This window comes from Opisthocomus hoazin, chromosome 3, assembly GCF_030867145.1.
Source record: "Opisthocomus hoazin isolate bOpiHoa1 chromosome 3, bOpiHoa1.hap1, whole genome shotgun sequence".
NCBI lineage: Eukaryota > Metazoa > Chordata > Aves > Opisthocomiformes > Opisthocomidae > Opisthocomus > Opisthocomus hoazin.
In genome coordinates, this window is record NC_134416.1 from 74063996 (window position 1) to 74078664 (window position 14669).

The window sequence follows — 14669 nt, forward strand, 5'->3', positions numbered from 1 at the left end:
TCTGCATGTCCTTCTTTCTTTACAATTCAGTTGTTTGATCATAAATTGTCGAGTGCAATGACTTGTCTCCTTCACTTTCCACACTGGTCGAGACAGATTAAAAACTCCGGCATACCACCAACCAGTCTCAGCATACCATTAGCATATATATGAGATTTGAGACATTTTCTAATATTCTCCAGCAGAACTCATCTGTCAGCCAGGTGATGAATTATAAAAACTCTTAGCTTGTTTAGAAAAGAGGGGGACAGTGAGAGAGAGAGAGAAAGAGAGAGAGACAGAGAAGGAAAACACGATCCCACCCTTCTTTTTCATTTTACCCATCCACCCTTCCAGTCAGTCACATAAATAAACACTAACCTCAGTAAAAGAGGCGTAATGTGAAAGATTTTAAAACACAAGCAAAAGAGCACAATTAAAAGCTAATGGGAGTGGACAGAATTATGGAGTGGTCACTGATTTAAATAAATTATTTTTAACACCTTTTTTCCCACCTGATATTAACAAAGATTCTCAAGGTTCATTACAACATCCACACAACTATCATGAGTTGGTAAACCAGCACAAGGACTGCTTAGAAAATACTGGAATCATAAAAATGTCAAATTCATGCAATTCACAGAGGGTTGGGTTTTTTGTAAATATTCATGAGTTCAAGTTTTCATGCACATTCTGAAAATTTCATAGATTCAACTAAAAAAAATATTGTTCCTTATTTGCATTTCATTAACCTGTTTGCATTTTTTTCTGACTAGATGGTGGAAAGTGAACAATGATATCTTGTGACTTAAATGAACAAACCTATGTGCACTATAAGTAGGAAAAAACAAATACATGATGTCACAAATAATGACTATCCTTTCAAATATGTCAGCAGGTAATAAAGGCTTATGAGTGTATTTGACAACTATCAAATTGCTACGTGAATGGTTTACATTAAAGAAGGGTTAATGCTTATCATAATAATTTACATAATCTTCAACTCCCAATACCATTTGTAGTATTTGATATTAACTAAAAATAATTTATATTTCCCATGGACTCTTGGAATTAGAGTTGGGAAAATATTAAAAAATATATACATATATTTTTCCATAGAATAGAATTCTCAGCAACAAAGCTTTTCACAAGCTCTAGGAAAATTTGGTGAATATTTACAGTTAAAAATGGAGAAAGCAGATCTTTTAAAATCTGGGTTTTTTTCATGCCAGCATTTACAATGTGTTAATTTCTGAGTGTGCCAAAAAAGGTTTATTTCTTTATTTCCCCACTTTGGGGGTGGGGGGATCTTATTCAAATTTTGTTTTAAAAATGGTATTTTTGTTTAAAAATTAACCTACCCAGAAAAAGAAGGCAAAAATATTTAGAAGAAACCAAAGCAACTAAAAATGAAATAAAGCACTTATTTTTTGTGTTAGTTGTACTAAAAAAAATCACAATATGATCATAGTATCTAACAGTGCAAGTATGACAAAGGCCACTTAATAGTCTACTTAATTAGAACTTTTGTTAATAAATGTAAAAGTGAAACAATGCATATACTAACTTGCTTTTTACCCATAAGGACCTTTGAGTTTTTAGGGCATTACACATTAAGCTGACATCAACTATGGAATAAATACATAATTATTTTTTAAGTTGGAATGTGTATAGAAAAAGTAATGGATTTATTTTGGTAGAAAATTTGATAGAAGATTGGGATACAATATTATCCATAATAGTAAGATATTTATGTTAATATACAAGAGATGTGTAACAGAGGGTAAAGGTTTTTAGTAGAGTGAAGACATCTGTACATACATGGACTAAGACATTAATGTATATAAATTATCTGAAGTATAAAATAGTACGTTGAAGGAATAGTTATTTGGAACCGATATTGAGCACCAGGTAATAATTTTTTTCTGCTAAGCTAAGAAAATTGTGAGAAGGCAAGCTAGCAGGTAGTGAGCTGCTTTTTCTGTTTGGAGCACTTGTTCCAATTTTTAGTGATAACCAGAGTTAACTCATACCTGTTTTGGTTTCCATTGTGCAAATGTACACAGTAATGTTATTAACACTTGTGTATAGAAACGTGAACCAGTTTCAGGAACATCGTCTAACTTTACCTACCTAATAGTCACCATCTGGTTGCAACACATTAGATTTTTTTCAGGCATTTCATTCTGAAAAAGATAAATTAATTTTCAGAAATTTAGATTCAGTCACACACTTCCATTTACCATCAAAGCAACAGAATGCTATCAGACACATTAATATTCATTAACTAATAGTTTAATTAACTAGTACATTAAAACATGAAGGCGTATACAAACCATGCACCAATAATAGCACAGTAAGAGGTGCCATGCTTGACATTACTGTATTACCAGGTTTCACTGAAGTCATAGAAAAGCAACTGTGACGTGGACATCCGGCTGTTTCCTTGTCAATTTACACTGAATATATTCAGTGAAAATAGTAGCACAAGAAACATTACACTGAGATACTTCCTTCTGATCTTCATTTAGTTTCAGAGTTAAAACTAAGGCCTTTTAAGATTCTGAAAAAATCTCCTAAAACACTAAAGAAGAGTGTTCTAGGACTAAAAAAAGATAGCACTGAAAATCAAAACAAATGTTCTTGCAAGACTGCAAAGCCAATGTTGTAGATTTAAGTGTTCCGGGTAAGTTGCAAGCTGAAACTTTCAGAGATTTGCCAGCAAAATTTAGCAGTAAAAAACTGGTTAATATTAAAAGCAGAGATGCTTTTTCAACATAATCCTAAGTGGATTTGTTGTATTTCATTGTCCTGAACAACTTTAGTGAAGAAGTGGAACGAGAAGAAACAGTATGACACTACTGTCTTCACTAAGAAAAAAATGTGGAAAAAAAAAAACCAAACCTGTAGGTCTAAATCAAGTCCTAGAATGTTCATATTTATATTCAATTATAATTAGCAATAGAATATTGACAATGGCAAAATCAAATAAGAACATGGAATATAAACTGACTTAAATTAACTTTTTAAACTCAGCCCTATCTGATGTTCAAAGTTGAAATAAACATCCCACATTCACTTTTAAGGAAGTTTGAGTTCAGCTGGGAATAAGGAGTTACAGCTGAGGACTTTCTTCTCCTAAGATATCTCATAACAATCTATAAAAAACAGAAACTATGTTTTACTTTCAGTGTATATAATATATACTTAGTAGATTATCCTTTAACAAACAAGTTTAACTCTGTCAATAAAATGGTTAATTCTTCACTGATTTTTTCTAGTATTCCCAGCTGTACAAAGCAAGAAATGGAGAACAAAGCAGAAGTAGTTTTATTCTGTGATATAATATTAAGCAAGATGATTGGCTGAAGAAGTCTTTTATCAATGCAAAATTCTGGGAGGAAAAAAATATCACAGAAATTGTGTTATTGGCACATTGGTAACCAACACACCTACTTAACTGGGATCACTGCCATGGGACAGATCCAGTTTCATGCAGGGTTTCAGTTCCCTTTAACAACACCAGCAGATAAAGCGACAAGCAGTTTGTTTTGTAGTGTTTGCAGATCTCTCCACACGTGGAACGGTGGGATGAACGTCCTTCCGTAGTCATGCCACTATTGATCATTCTGGCATTAGTCTTACCAAGTCAAAGTTGTCTTAATATAGATTTTATACACGCTGCAGTTGATTTTAACATTTTAAGTACTTATCTGGATGCTGTTTAAAATAATTTAAATAATCTCAAAGTACTGAAATTTAATATGCCATCATCAAGATATTTGATCACATTTCAAATGTGCCTATATCAATGTAAAGACAACAATACCAGCCAATTCCATTGCTACTATAACGCTTTCTCTCCATGTTAACTATAACTCACAGACACAAGGGTGTTTTGTATCTGAGCTTCCCACTAAAGCCCTGAACACAAGACCATGTTCTAAAACTGTCCAGCTTCAATGACTCAGAAGAAACCTTACAAAAAGGGGTTCTCTGCCTTGGTATTTTTCTATTTAGAAAGATTATTGATCCAGCTCCTCTCTAAACTATGCCATTTCCTATCTGGAACAGCTTAGAGAAGGAAGAATGAATATTTAAGACCAGTTGTCTTTACAAGAAATTTATTATGTTAGTGGAAAACTGGAAAAGACTGCATTCACAGTCAAAATGTCTTTAAAGCTGCCTTTTCATAGTAAATTATCAAAAAGTAACCAATTCAACAGAATCTGCTGAAACAAATTCTCCTTTCATTGTGAGCTCTTTTTGTTATTACCTCCTTCATTTTATCTCCTCTTTCCTTCTTTATTTTTTTGTTTCCTTTGGCCACTTAATAAAAGGTCCTTTACACAACAAATAGATCCCCCAGCTTCCCCTCCCAGGTGAATACTGTAACCACCAGGCTGTAAAATTTCTCTCTCAAACTACTCTACGCACAGCAGTGCAGTTTTAATAGGAAGGGAGAGAAGCGATTCCAGCTCTGCCGTCAGCAGACAGCATCATCGGAGATACTGATTTTAAGTCTTTCAGGCAGTCAGAGCTGGCTCACACTTCTCAGTAATGCCAGAAAAATTGAATTTTGCCTTCTGAGCACTACCGTGGGAGCAGGACACTCTTGCCACAGGTAAAGAATGTGCAGGGAGGAGGAGCAGCGCCAGGACTGAGGAGCAGCGTGGAGCTCTCAGCTCCTCTCCTGTCTGCACTGATGAGAGACACAGAAATACTGACTGGGTATGGATCCCCTCCAGAAGCAGCGGCTGCCTCACATATGCTTACCCTTTCTGTAGCAGCAGCAAAAGCAGCCAGCCCAGTTACAGTCACGTTGCTGCTCTAGACAAATTCTTGCTTTGCCTCTTTCTAGAGATAACCCCGTCAGCAGCCTTTCAGTCTGACCTTCTGATGACTTAAGCATGTTCAGAAACTACTTTGCTAACTATGCACTTCTCCACCCAAATTGCCAAGGAAGTTAACCTGTGTTTTCAGAAGAGCCTCATCCCGGCAGTCACTATCCAGTACAGTCTTCAAACATTTCCTGGACTCAGATTTCGAAAGGATTTCAGTTTTGATGGAACATCTAATTTCTTGCTTCATATGGTCTAAACTGCTGTGATTGATTAAGCATGGGACAATTCTGGATGAGTACAAGAAGCCAAGATGCCTGGGAGCCAACACACAGCAGATGAGCCACAGTTTACAATCTCAGGTTTGGATCCACAGGCTTAAATTCATTCTAAGTATCTCTTTAGGTGCATAAGTCCATTCATGTATGGACAGCACAAAGTTTTACATAAACCTCATCAATTGCAGTATTCACATTAAACAACAGACCAATAGGTACCTTCATGTGCGGGTCTAAAATGTACACCTTATACAGGAGGAACAGCATGTCACAAGATGCTCAGAGAAATAAGTACATTCCTGTATAAGCTTTCTCTGATAAATCTTTCCGACCACACAGCCTGCTCACCAAATGTGCATGTGCAACAAAGCATGACTTAGGTTAAGGTAATGGTGAAATGGAGGGTCAAAAATTGCAACCACACAACCTCCAAAACCATAATATAATCTATCTTCATTGACATGCAGATTAAATGTGCAGTGTGAAAGCTAGGAAAAAAACCCAAATTCTGCTCTTGCCTGCTCCCTGGTTACACAGACTAACACTTCACTAAACTATTTCCAAAAGTCAAATTTTGAGAAAAGGCTGATGTATTTCATACATGCTATTACACCCAAAAGACAGCACATCATTCTGCACTGGAAGATACAGGAATACCAAGACTTCTAAACAAGCTATAAGGTGAGTAGATTTGATCTCAGCTTTCCTATAGTAACAGTCAGGGTTTTGCTATCTTGGCAGAGTTTTCTCTTATAGTGAAAAAACAAAAATAGTACAAAGATACAAAACTAAAAGTTAATTATCCAAATTTCTGTATATTTTGTTCCATCAGATGCATTTAATCAGGATTATAGAAAAGCTTCAGACCTATTAATATCTAGAATAGAAAATAAAGTTTTCTCAGATGAAAATAGGGTTTCTGATGATATGTTTAGTCTTTTAAAGTTATATGAACTACTTCAAGTATTTCCAGAACATACTGATAACTAGGCATTGAAAAGTAATCCCTATTTAAAAAAATGCTGTCATTCCTGGCTAGACCTTGAAGCAATCTCCAGCTAGGACAGGACTCTGTAACCTTCAGATTACAGAAAAGAATATCCCTGTAATTCAAATGGAATAGACCTCAGGGAGTCAAGAAATTGCAGGAGAACAAAAACAACATGCTAAAAGCAGCAAATCAAGAGCTGACCCCAGGGAGAAAGGGGTAAACCAAATGGGACAGGAAAATGGGGCTAAAATTCTCAGTTGAGCAGAGATGTGCACAGTAGAAAGCACAGTAGCACAGCAGGAGAAGAGAGAGGAGCATGCAGCAGAGAAGGTAACCTCTGCATTCCTTCATTCTCCTAGACTGTCTGGAGAATCAGGACCAATCTAATTTATTTTTTTACACTCATGTGCCTAATGTGTTGGGTTTTTTTGAAAATTCTAAGAAAACAATTTTTCCATTACAAACTGAACACTCATGGATGCCCACTAAAGACATGCTTCCAAAAAGCCTGAATTGCTCAACCCTAACAGCATATGAGACATTCTACTTTCATCCAGAGGGGACCGTATCCTCAGCATTCACAAAAAGATTTCACAGTAGGCTGGTTCTGGATTTCAGTTGTTAAATTCTGCCACTTGCTATCCTTCCTGGCTTATTTTCCTAAGCAGAAACACGACTTTAAAGGGTCTCAACTACATATGTTTAAGAGACTACTTTGGTCAGGATAGCTGTGCAGTTCTCACACTGAGTTTTTTCATGCCTATGTTAGGTCAAAAAAAGAGTTTGTGGTTGAACGTGGCAGATATTCCAGGAAAATATCTATTTCTGACATGAGGAACTCAACATATGTGCCTTTTCTAGGTTAAAACTGTGCTTTGAGATGCAGGTCATATGAGTTCCATCTGAACTGAGATGAAGACTTGGTGAATCTCTGACAAACGTCTGGTCTCCAGCACTATGTCCAGGGGTGCCTACAATCAATTCATATCTCCATTTTGGATGACAGAATTTCCTAAGCACTGAGACGGTCATGCAAATGCATTACCCTTCTCTAAGCTAACACATGTCTTAATCTGTGATGGGACTGAGAGATGGCTGAAGATGCATGTAACTGTCTCTGTTCCATTGTGCACATATAGACCTTTCCTAATACATTTGGACAATGATGAATTCAGCACAGCCCAGTGCTCAAAAGCACTGTCATAGACATGGTAAAACACCCTTCTTTTCCAGTAACAGCCTACCAGGCAGCTCACTTGGCTAAAAGCTAAAGGAACAAAGTGCTAGATACTCCTGTAACCTGAAGGAGTGGAAGTCCACAGCTGTCACCTTCCTGGAAAAGACCCTTACCTCTGGAATATTGATAAGGCTTAGGACTGGTCCACCCTTCATCCTACCTGAGGAGGTGGGGCCATGGTCAGGAAGGAAAAGACAGGCTGAATAACTCTATATGATACTTCAGCTCATGCACTCAAATTACAGGGGCTCCATATGCCATTGTCCCATGTAGGCAAACATCTAGCTTTGGGCATCCTTCACCCTTTGAGTTCTTATCTCTTTGTTGGCTAGACAGATAGGGAGTTTAGATAGCTAGTTCAAAAATTTTTTCAAATACCCTTGTTAGGACTAGTGGTCTATGTTCATTCAGGTGCTGTGTGTCTACATGTGTCATCTGATCCTGACCACGATTTCAGCTTGATACGGTCTAAGCCCACTGCGACAGCAGAAGAATGCTGGCAAGCACCCTAGAAACCCTAAAAAAGACAGTATATTTCAAATATTATTTTGAAAAATTATAAAACACACCTGATGCTTGTGAAAGGGAGGATTAAAGTTATTCAGTGATTACCGTTATTGCTAGTTCATTCCCGACATAGCAGTTTATTACTTCATCCTCACATATATCCTGTTCAGAAATCATCAGAAAAGCTTACCACATGCTTGGAATAATAATGCCATCTGAAATAGTAGATATCTCTTTCTCAGCAAGAGAAGACATAAAGCCCGCATCTCTCAAGACTACCAAAGACCTCAGCTCTCTTCAGGTACATTTGATATCGGTAAATGCAAACGAAGAAGAACTAAACACTGCATTAGTAAAGAAAATATTGATAAAATTAATTTAAGGAGTTAATTCTCCTTGGACAATATTTGCAGCTAGCCATTTGACTGGACCTGCTTCTTCATAATGTACCCTTAAAATGGTAAGCATAGTGGGAAGAGCACTTCAGTGACTGTTGTAGTAGTCACTGTTTGCCCTTGGCAAGATCCCATTCATTATCCAGTATCACAGTTTAGCTGTAGAAGTTATTATTAAAGTTACTAAGACCTTTATGAGCCCAATAGCAGTGAATCTGAATTATATATGTAATCAATCATTAAAATCAATTAAATACATTCTTTTCGAAGGTACATTAGTGTGCTACCCTATATAACAGCTTTATGGTATGTTCTATACATGAATGTGTAAGTTAGTGAAACTTCATGACATTGGAATCGGGTCTACCGGTTTTACACCCAGTAAAATTTAAGAGAATTGTCTAGCATGGCCAGACTGATGATACTTACAAAGTCCTGTCCTATGCTGTCACAGACAATCTTACAGGATCAAGGATGTCGCCTCAAGAAAGAATAAGTTTCTTTGCACCACATATCTATCAAATAGATATGTATCAATTTATCTTTTTTCTACTGTAATAAATTAAGTAACATAAGCAAATTTCAGCTGGCAAGTAAAATGGTCAGAAGACTGGCACTAGACTACACATGGTTACAATCTGACTCTCCCTCACGCCTCAAATGTGAAACTTTCTTATAAAAAAGGTTCCGTGACTGTGGAAACATATCTGCATTCTACCCTCTCCTAGCCTATTAAGGTGACTGATAGACTGTAGATTACAGGGACTTGGAAAAAAAATTAGTTTTTTAGTATATAAAAAAAAAAAGACATTCAGAGAAAAGAAAAAGAAAAAAAACCACCTTTTCAGTAAAAACAGAAGGCAACAGAAGCTTTGGAACAAGTACTTGTCAACAGAAGGATTTCATGCTTTTGTTAATTAAAGGAACAAAGAAAAAACAGTGCAGTAGGCTGTATCCTACATAACAGCTTCTACTAATAAAAAGTAATAGACAATTTCCTGCATTCAATTCTTTTGAATACTATTATACAAGGTAATAGAGTTTTGGAAATGGAAGTCCTAGCAGCCTGTCAGAAAGAGCTTTCTTCCACTTTTTTTTTATTAAATGACTAAGTGCAGCAGTCTGTGTCCTATCTCTCCCTCTTGCATCTATTGGATTGTATTATTTTACATTTTGATTGAAATGATGTCACCAGCAGATAAAAGCCTGGCCCAGGCATTGTAATTGAATCAGCCTGAGTTGTTTATTCTAGTGATCTACAGCGATGCTTTCCTTGTCCTAACACAGAATACATAAAAGATCCCCTCTTGTTTAACATGCTACTGATTAGATCTATTTTTTTAGAAGAAGGAGCAATCAAATTGGGGGGTCGAGAGAGTAAGAACTGGAGTTTGGGGGGGAAACTGGAAAAAACAGATGAGAAGAGACACCATCTGCAAAACTTTCCATGTGTGACTGAAAGTTTAAATAAATAAATTTCACATGGCATCAGTACCAGATACAAACAGATTTGATTGACAACATTTAAATGACAGTTAATGGGAACTTCTACAATTTTAGGAAGATTTTTCATGCTCATTTCCTAAATCAGAGGCTTATTCAGGTTTTTATTTAAAAATAATGCTAATTTTGGAAGAATAAATATTTCAAATTGATATTTTTTTACTGCTATTAAAAATACAGTGGATTAAATAATTAAATTATTGTCATTGACATGTTTCATTTTCAGTTAAAACATTTTACATTTAATACACTAAAACTACATTTAAATTGAGTGTATTAATGATATCCTGCCATTGGTATTACTGAGAATTACTTTTTTCAAAATACATATAACAACAGAGAGAAGCAAAAAAGAGTTACAAGAACCTTTCATTTGGCAACTTCTAGCAAAATCTACTTTCTTTGGTAATTATTTTAAGATAAAGTCTGTCTTTTATGCTAAGTGCTGTTTCTTTTTCTTGTCACAACACCTCCCTCCAGAAGCCTCAGTGAAATAAAAGAAAAAAAATTGCGCTATTTATGTGATGTGTACACCTTAACACAAAACTTCTTCAGCGGCATTTGTGGTGGTGATGGGCTTTTTGTTTGTTGGGGTTTTTTTACTTCTCGGTCTTTCCTCAAAATAATGTATAACCATATGAGGTGGTGTAGTAGGACCAAGATGAAAATAAGCCAAGCCATTCAGGCAATTTGTTGAAATATTTTTTACTTGAAACTTATTCTTTGAATCGTTTGCCTCAAATCTGGAGCTGGGAGCTTACTTACTTTGTTATCTGGGATTTCTCTATGAAGATGAAACAAAGATGCAATTTGAGAAAGTATTTTATTTTAATTAATCAAAAATCACTTTACAAAGAACTACATTTAATAAAATATCGCCATGGAAATGGCTGTTAAATAAAACAATAAAAAACTTAATTTTTGGAAATGTTTTTAATCTAGCTTTTTAAATATATGCAATAACTGTAACAAGAGTATTTTCCACAAGTAAAAACAAAAGTCAGCAAAAAGGTTTTTTTAAACTGGAATAGAAATATATCTACCAGTCTCTATACATATCTGAATTGCACTGTTGTTTCCTGAATATTTGCTACAATGTATAAATAAAAAATACATTTCCCATACCATTTACAGTCTATTTAGCACTCCTAAGAGCTGCATTACAAAATTCACTCATAATAATTGCTGATACCTAACAAATAGACCTTTGAGACCCTCAGACTTTTGTAATTCATTTATTGTCCTGAAGGTATCATTATCTGACAGCATTTGTAAAACACACTTTTAATATTTCTAGTCAGTGATGAACTCAGAGCTGGGAAGATACACGATGCACTGTCTACATTTATAAACATGTTTGCTTGGAGTGTATTTTAATGAACATATTTTGGGTGAAGTTAACCCTTCAAGATGCATTTATTAGACCAAGTTAGGTAATACCCTTTTCAGTTATGCTGTTTTTCAATACTGCTACCCATTTTGAAAGCAACCATTTCATAAAAACTAAACAGAAATAAAAAAAAAATTAATCCAGATCTGTCATTAAGAATTATAAAACAAACTCATTGCTTTATTTATATACAAATAATGTGTATCATAACTGGCATTGTAACATAGACACAAACCGTTCTGTGGCCACGTAGAGAGACCAAGGCTCACCAAAGCACCAATCCATATTCAGTCCCCAGAGCTGCTTAAATATAATTTGCATTACAGAGGTTACACATTTGGTCTCTCGAGAAGAAAAAAAAAAAGAGTCAGCAATGTTGATTTAGCCTCCCTTCAATACTCTCCAACAGCTGCCTCGGGGAATAGCACTCAGAGGAACATCCCAATATGCCATGCTTTTTCTCACCATCACATTATTTTCTTTTTAAAGCATAAGTGCTTGGTACAGGCAAATTGATTTCAACAAAGGAAAGTCATTGTGAACATGAACTCCAGTTTCCGATCCCCCTAAACATGGACAGAGATTTATTTATAATTCAAATATGCAGAATTAACTTTTTAATAACAACTTTCACGATTTTTTTGAGTTTCCAATGTGAATTCCTGTGATGCTTGGATGTCTGGCAGACATCCTAGTACCATCAATGGGATTCCCTATTTTAATGAGAGTTGGTTCAGAGACTACCAGCAGAAAGGTGTGAAGAACAAGCAAGAAAAGCCTATATTTCCATTTATTATTTGTAGTCAGTCTCTTATGAGAGTTTTTTTCTGTGAGATTTGAAGCCACAAGAATATTTGATATACCAGTTTTGGACTTTTGCAAGCTTATCAAAAACAAACTAAACTTTCAAACCTATTAAAGTTTGCAAAAAGAAATGTAAACTGGTAAACTCAATGTCAACAAGTGAAATCAGGGACCAGAAAACAGGCAGATGGAAATAGGCAATGACAGCCAAACAGAGGTGCACAAGTTAAAAATGCAGCAAAACCAAGTCTTTAAATGAGACGGATGATGCACGGGTGTTTGCTTGGTTTCAATAATGACATTTTAAAAGATACTCAAATCACAGTACTAATGATATTTAAGCCAGAAAAAACACAATGGAACCTACGCTCTGCCTTCCCCCAGTGCTCCAAGCAAGTGAAAGTCACCTGTGTAATCAACAACAAGATCACAGAAGAGAGTAATTTTTTAGGGTTTACAGTGAGAATGACAAAACTGCGGTTCATAATGGCAAGGGTTTCAGATTAAGTAGTGTGCTTTTAAAACATGAAAAAATGTTTTGATTTCTTTCTTAAACTAACTCATTCAGAACCTGAAATGAGTGCACAGCTCATATTGGTAGACATATTACTAATATTTCAGGTCTTTCTTTAATCACAGAACCAGACGGATACCAAAAAAAAAAAAGAGCAGTAAGATGCTGAAATTTCAAGTACGTCCTATCTCTAACCAAGGTATAGAATACAGAAGGAAACTGGGTTTTGATGATAAGAAATGGCAGTTTCCTTGATCAATTGTCTTGTTCTGGATAAAAATAGTATCTCACCACCTCAATTCAACTCTTTCTAAAGCAATTCGAATAAGAGACCAGATTTTCAAAAATGCTGTGCCCCAAAAGACTACCCAGAAGTCAATTACTTAGAAACTTAATTGAGAAGTCCAACACACTATCTTGCTTTTGAAAATTCTGATCCTGACAATTTAAATAACTGCCAAGATAGCAAAGTACATGTAGGTCTTCTTGCTTTTTCTCAGAACTGATTCTTCAGCTGTGTTTTGTGTTTTCTTTTAAAAATAATTAGTCCCAGCAGCTATGCAGCCTCTTCATAAAGTAAAATCAAAACCAAAAAACTGTGCTAAGGAATAGTACGAAAATCAGTTTAAAATATAAATGTTAGTGTCAGTCTTTAAGGAGTTATTATACACTAAAACAAACGTAGAGATATGAATATTTTTCGTATATATATTTATGCATGTAAACACATACATGCACATATACATCAGAAAAGAATACAGTCCAATTTCCTTCTATATTATCTATAAAATGAGCTAAAGATTAATTAATTGCATTGTACAAAATGTGATTGCTTAGTAAAATCGATTGCAGCCGAGAGAAATATGTTTGTGTAGCATACTTTTTTGTCCAAAGAAGTGTGAATATAAAAAAAATAAAAAGTTTACATGTCATCCTGTTCCATCTTTGCATGTACTTGCTTTATCTCTAAAGCAGCATACGTTCCATATGAGAGAGGGGGTTGCCATGGTATCTGCACTTTAAAAAATTGAATAGCAGATCTAAAAGAAGCATAAAATCGATTTAACAAGTTGTCATGTAAGTTACCCTGGCCCATAAGGATAATGTCTATGCACCTTTTCTATATAAAAATGTTTATTTTTAAAAAATTAATTGTAATTTTTTAGTCACAGACCTGAAAGAGCTGCTTGTCATTAGGTTTGTCGCATCAACGTACAAATCATCTGGGTGCGCATATGGAAAATATATATATTTTCAAGGGTTTTTTTTCCTTTTCACTTAAAAACCCCCAAAAAACATAGAAGTAGTAAAGAAATCACTCTAAGCAGTAGTCCTAAGTCAGAAAATAAAATGCTGACATATAATCAGAAACAAAAATAAACCTTACTTAAAAATTTATTGCTTTATGAAGTTCTTAGTCATTCTAAAAAAAAAAAATATTTCAATAATCACCTTGAAAATGGGCATATTTCTTTTCATGTACTACTCTGAAAAGAAGACAACTATAATTTGGGACTTCTTATACTCACACGCACATAATAGTCTTTCACGCTTCTAGTGCCCAACCTGCAGGGGAGGACAGATAGTTCTTACATCTGTAGCAATGCGATTTCACAGACAAACTAAAGAAACTGTGGTTTTCCTCTTTTTTTTTTTTTTTTTTTCAAAGAAGAGAGAGAGAAATATGAATGGAAGACCAGGATGGGTGGAAGATGACAGTTTGTTTCAAAACTATGTCCTCTCATCTTTCCTGCAGGATAGGTTATCACCAACTCGTTGAGTAAACCCCAGGCAGAATCATCACTTCTGCCGAAACACCCTCCTTGGCGGAGTATAGCCTTTGGGAAAAGGTCTATGTTACCTAGCAACTACTAAGAGCCGGTGCCTTTCTATAAATTAACCCCTTCATATGAGGCTTTGGTAGCATCTCGGATGACAAAAGGACTTCCTATTTTCTGCATAAAGCACACTCGAAATTTTATTTTCGGTTTCAGTGGGTTCAGCTGTTGAAAGTTGCCCAGTGAAATTACGGCTGAACCTGGAAATTCTTTTAAGGATTGTGTTTGTTCAGTGGAATATATAATCCTAACTATGCTCAAATAGAATTATGCTGATCTCTTGTAAACCCATACAAAAATCAGAGGCTGCTTCACAGAGAGTTTTCAGAATTTTGTATGCCAAGTTTCCACCTCTGAAGCTTGGCTGCAGTTAGGTCGCAGAATGGGAGAGT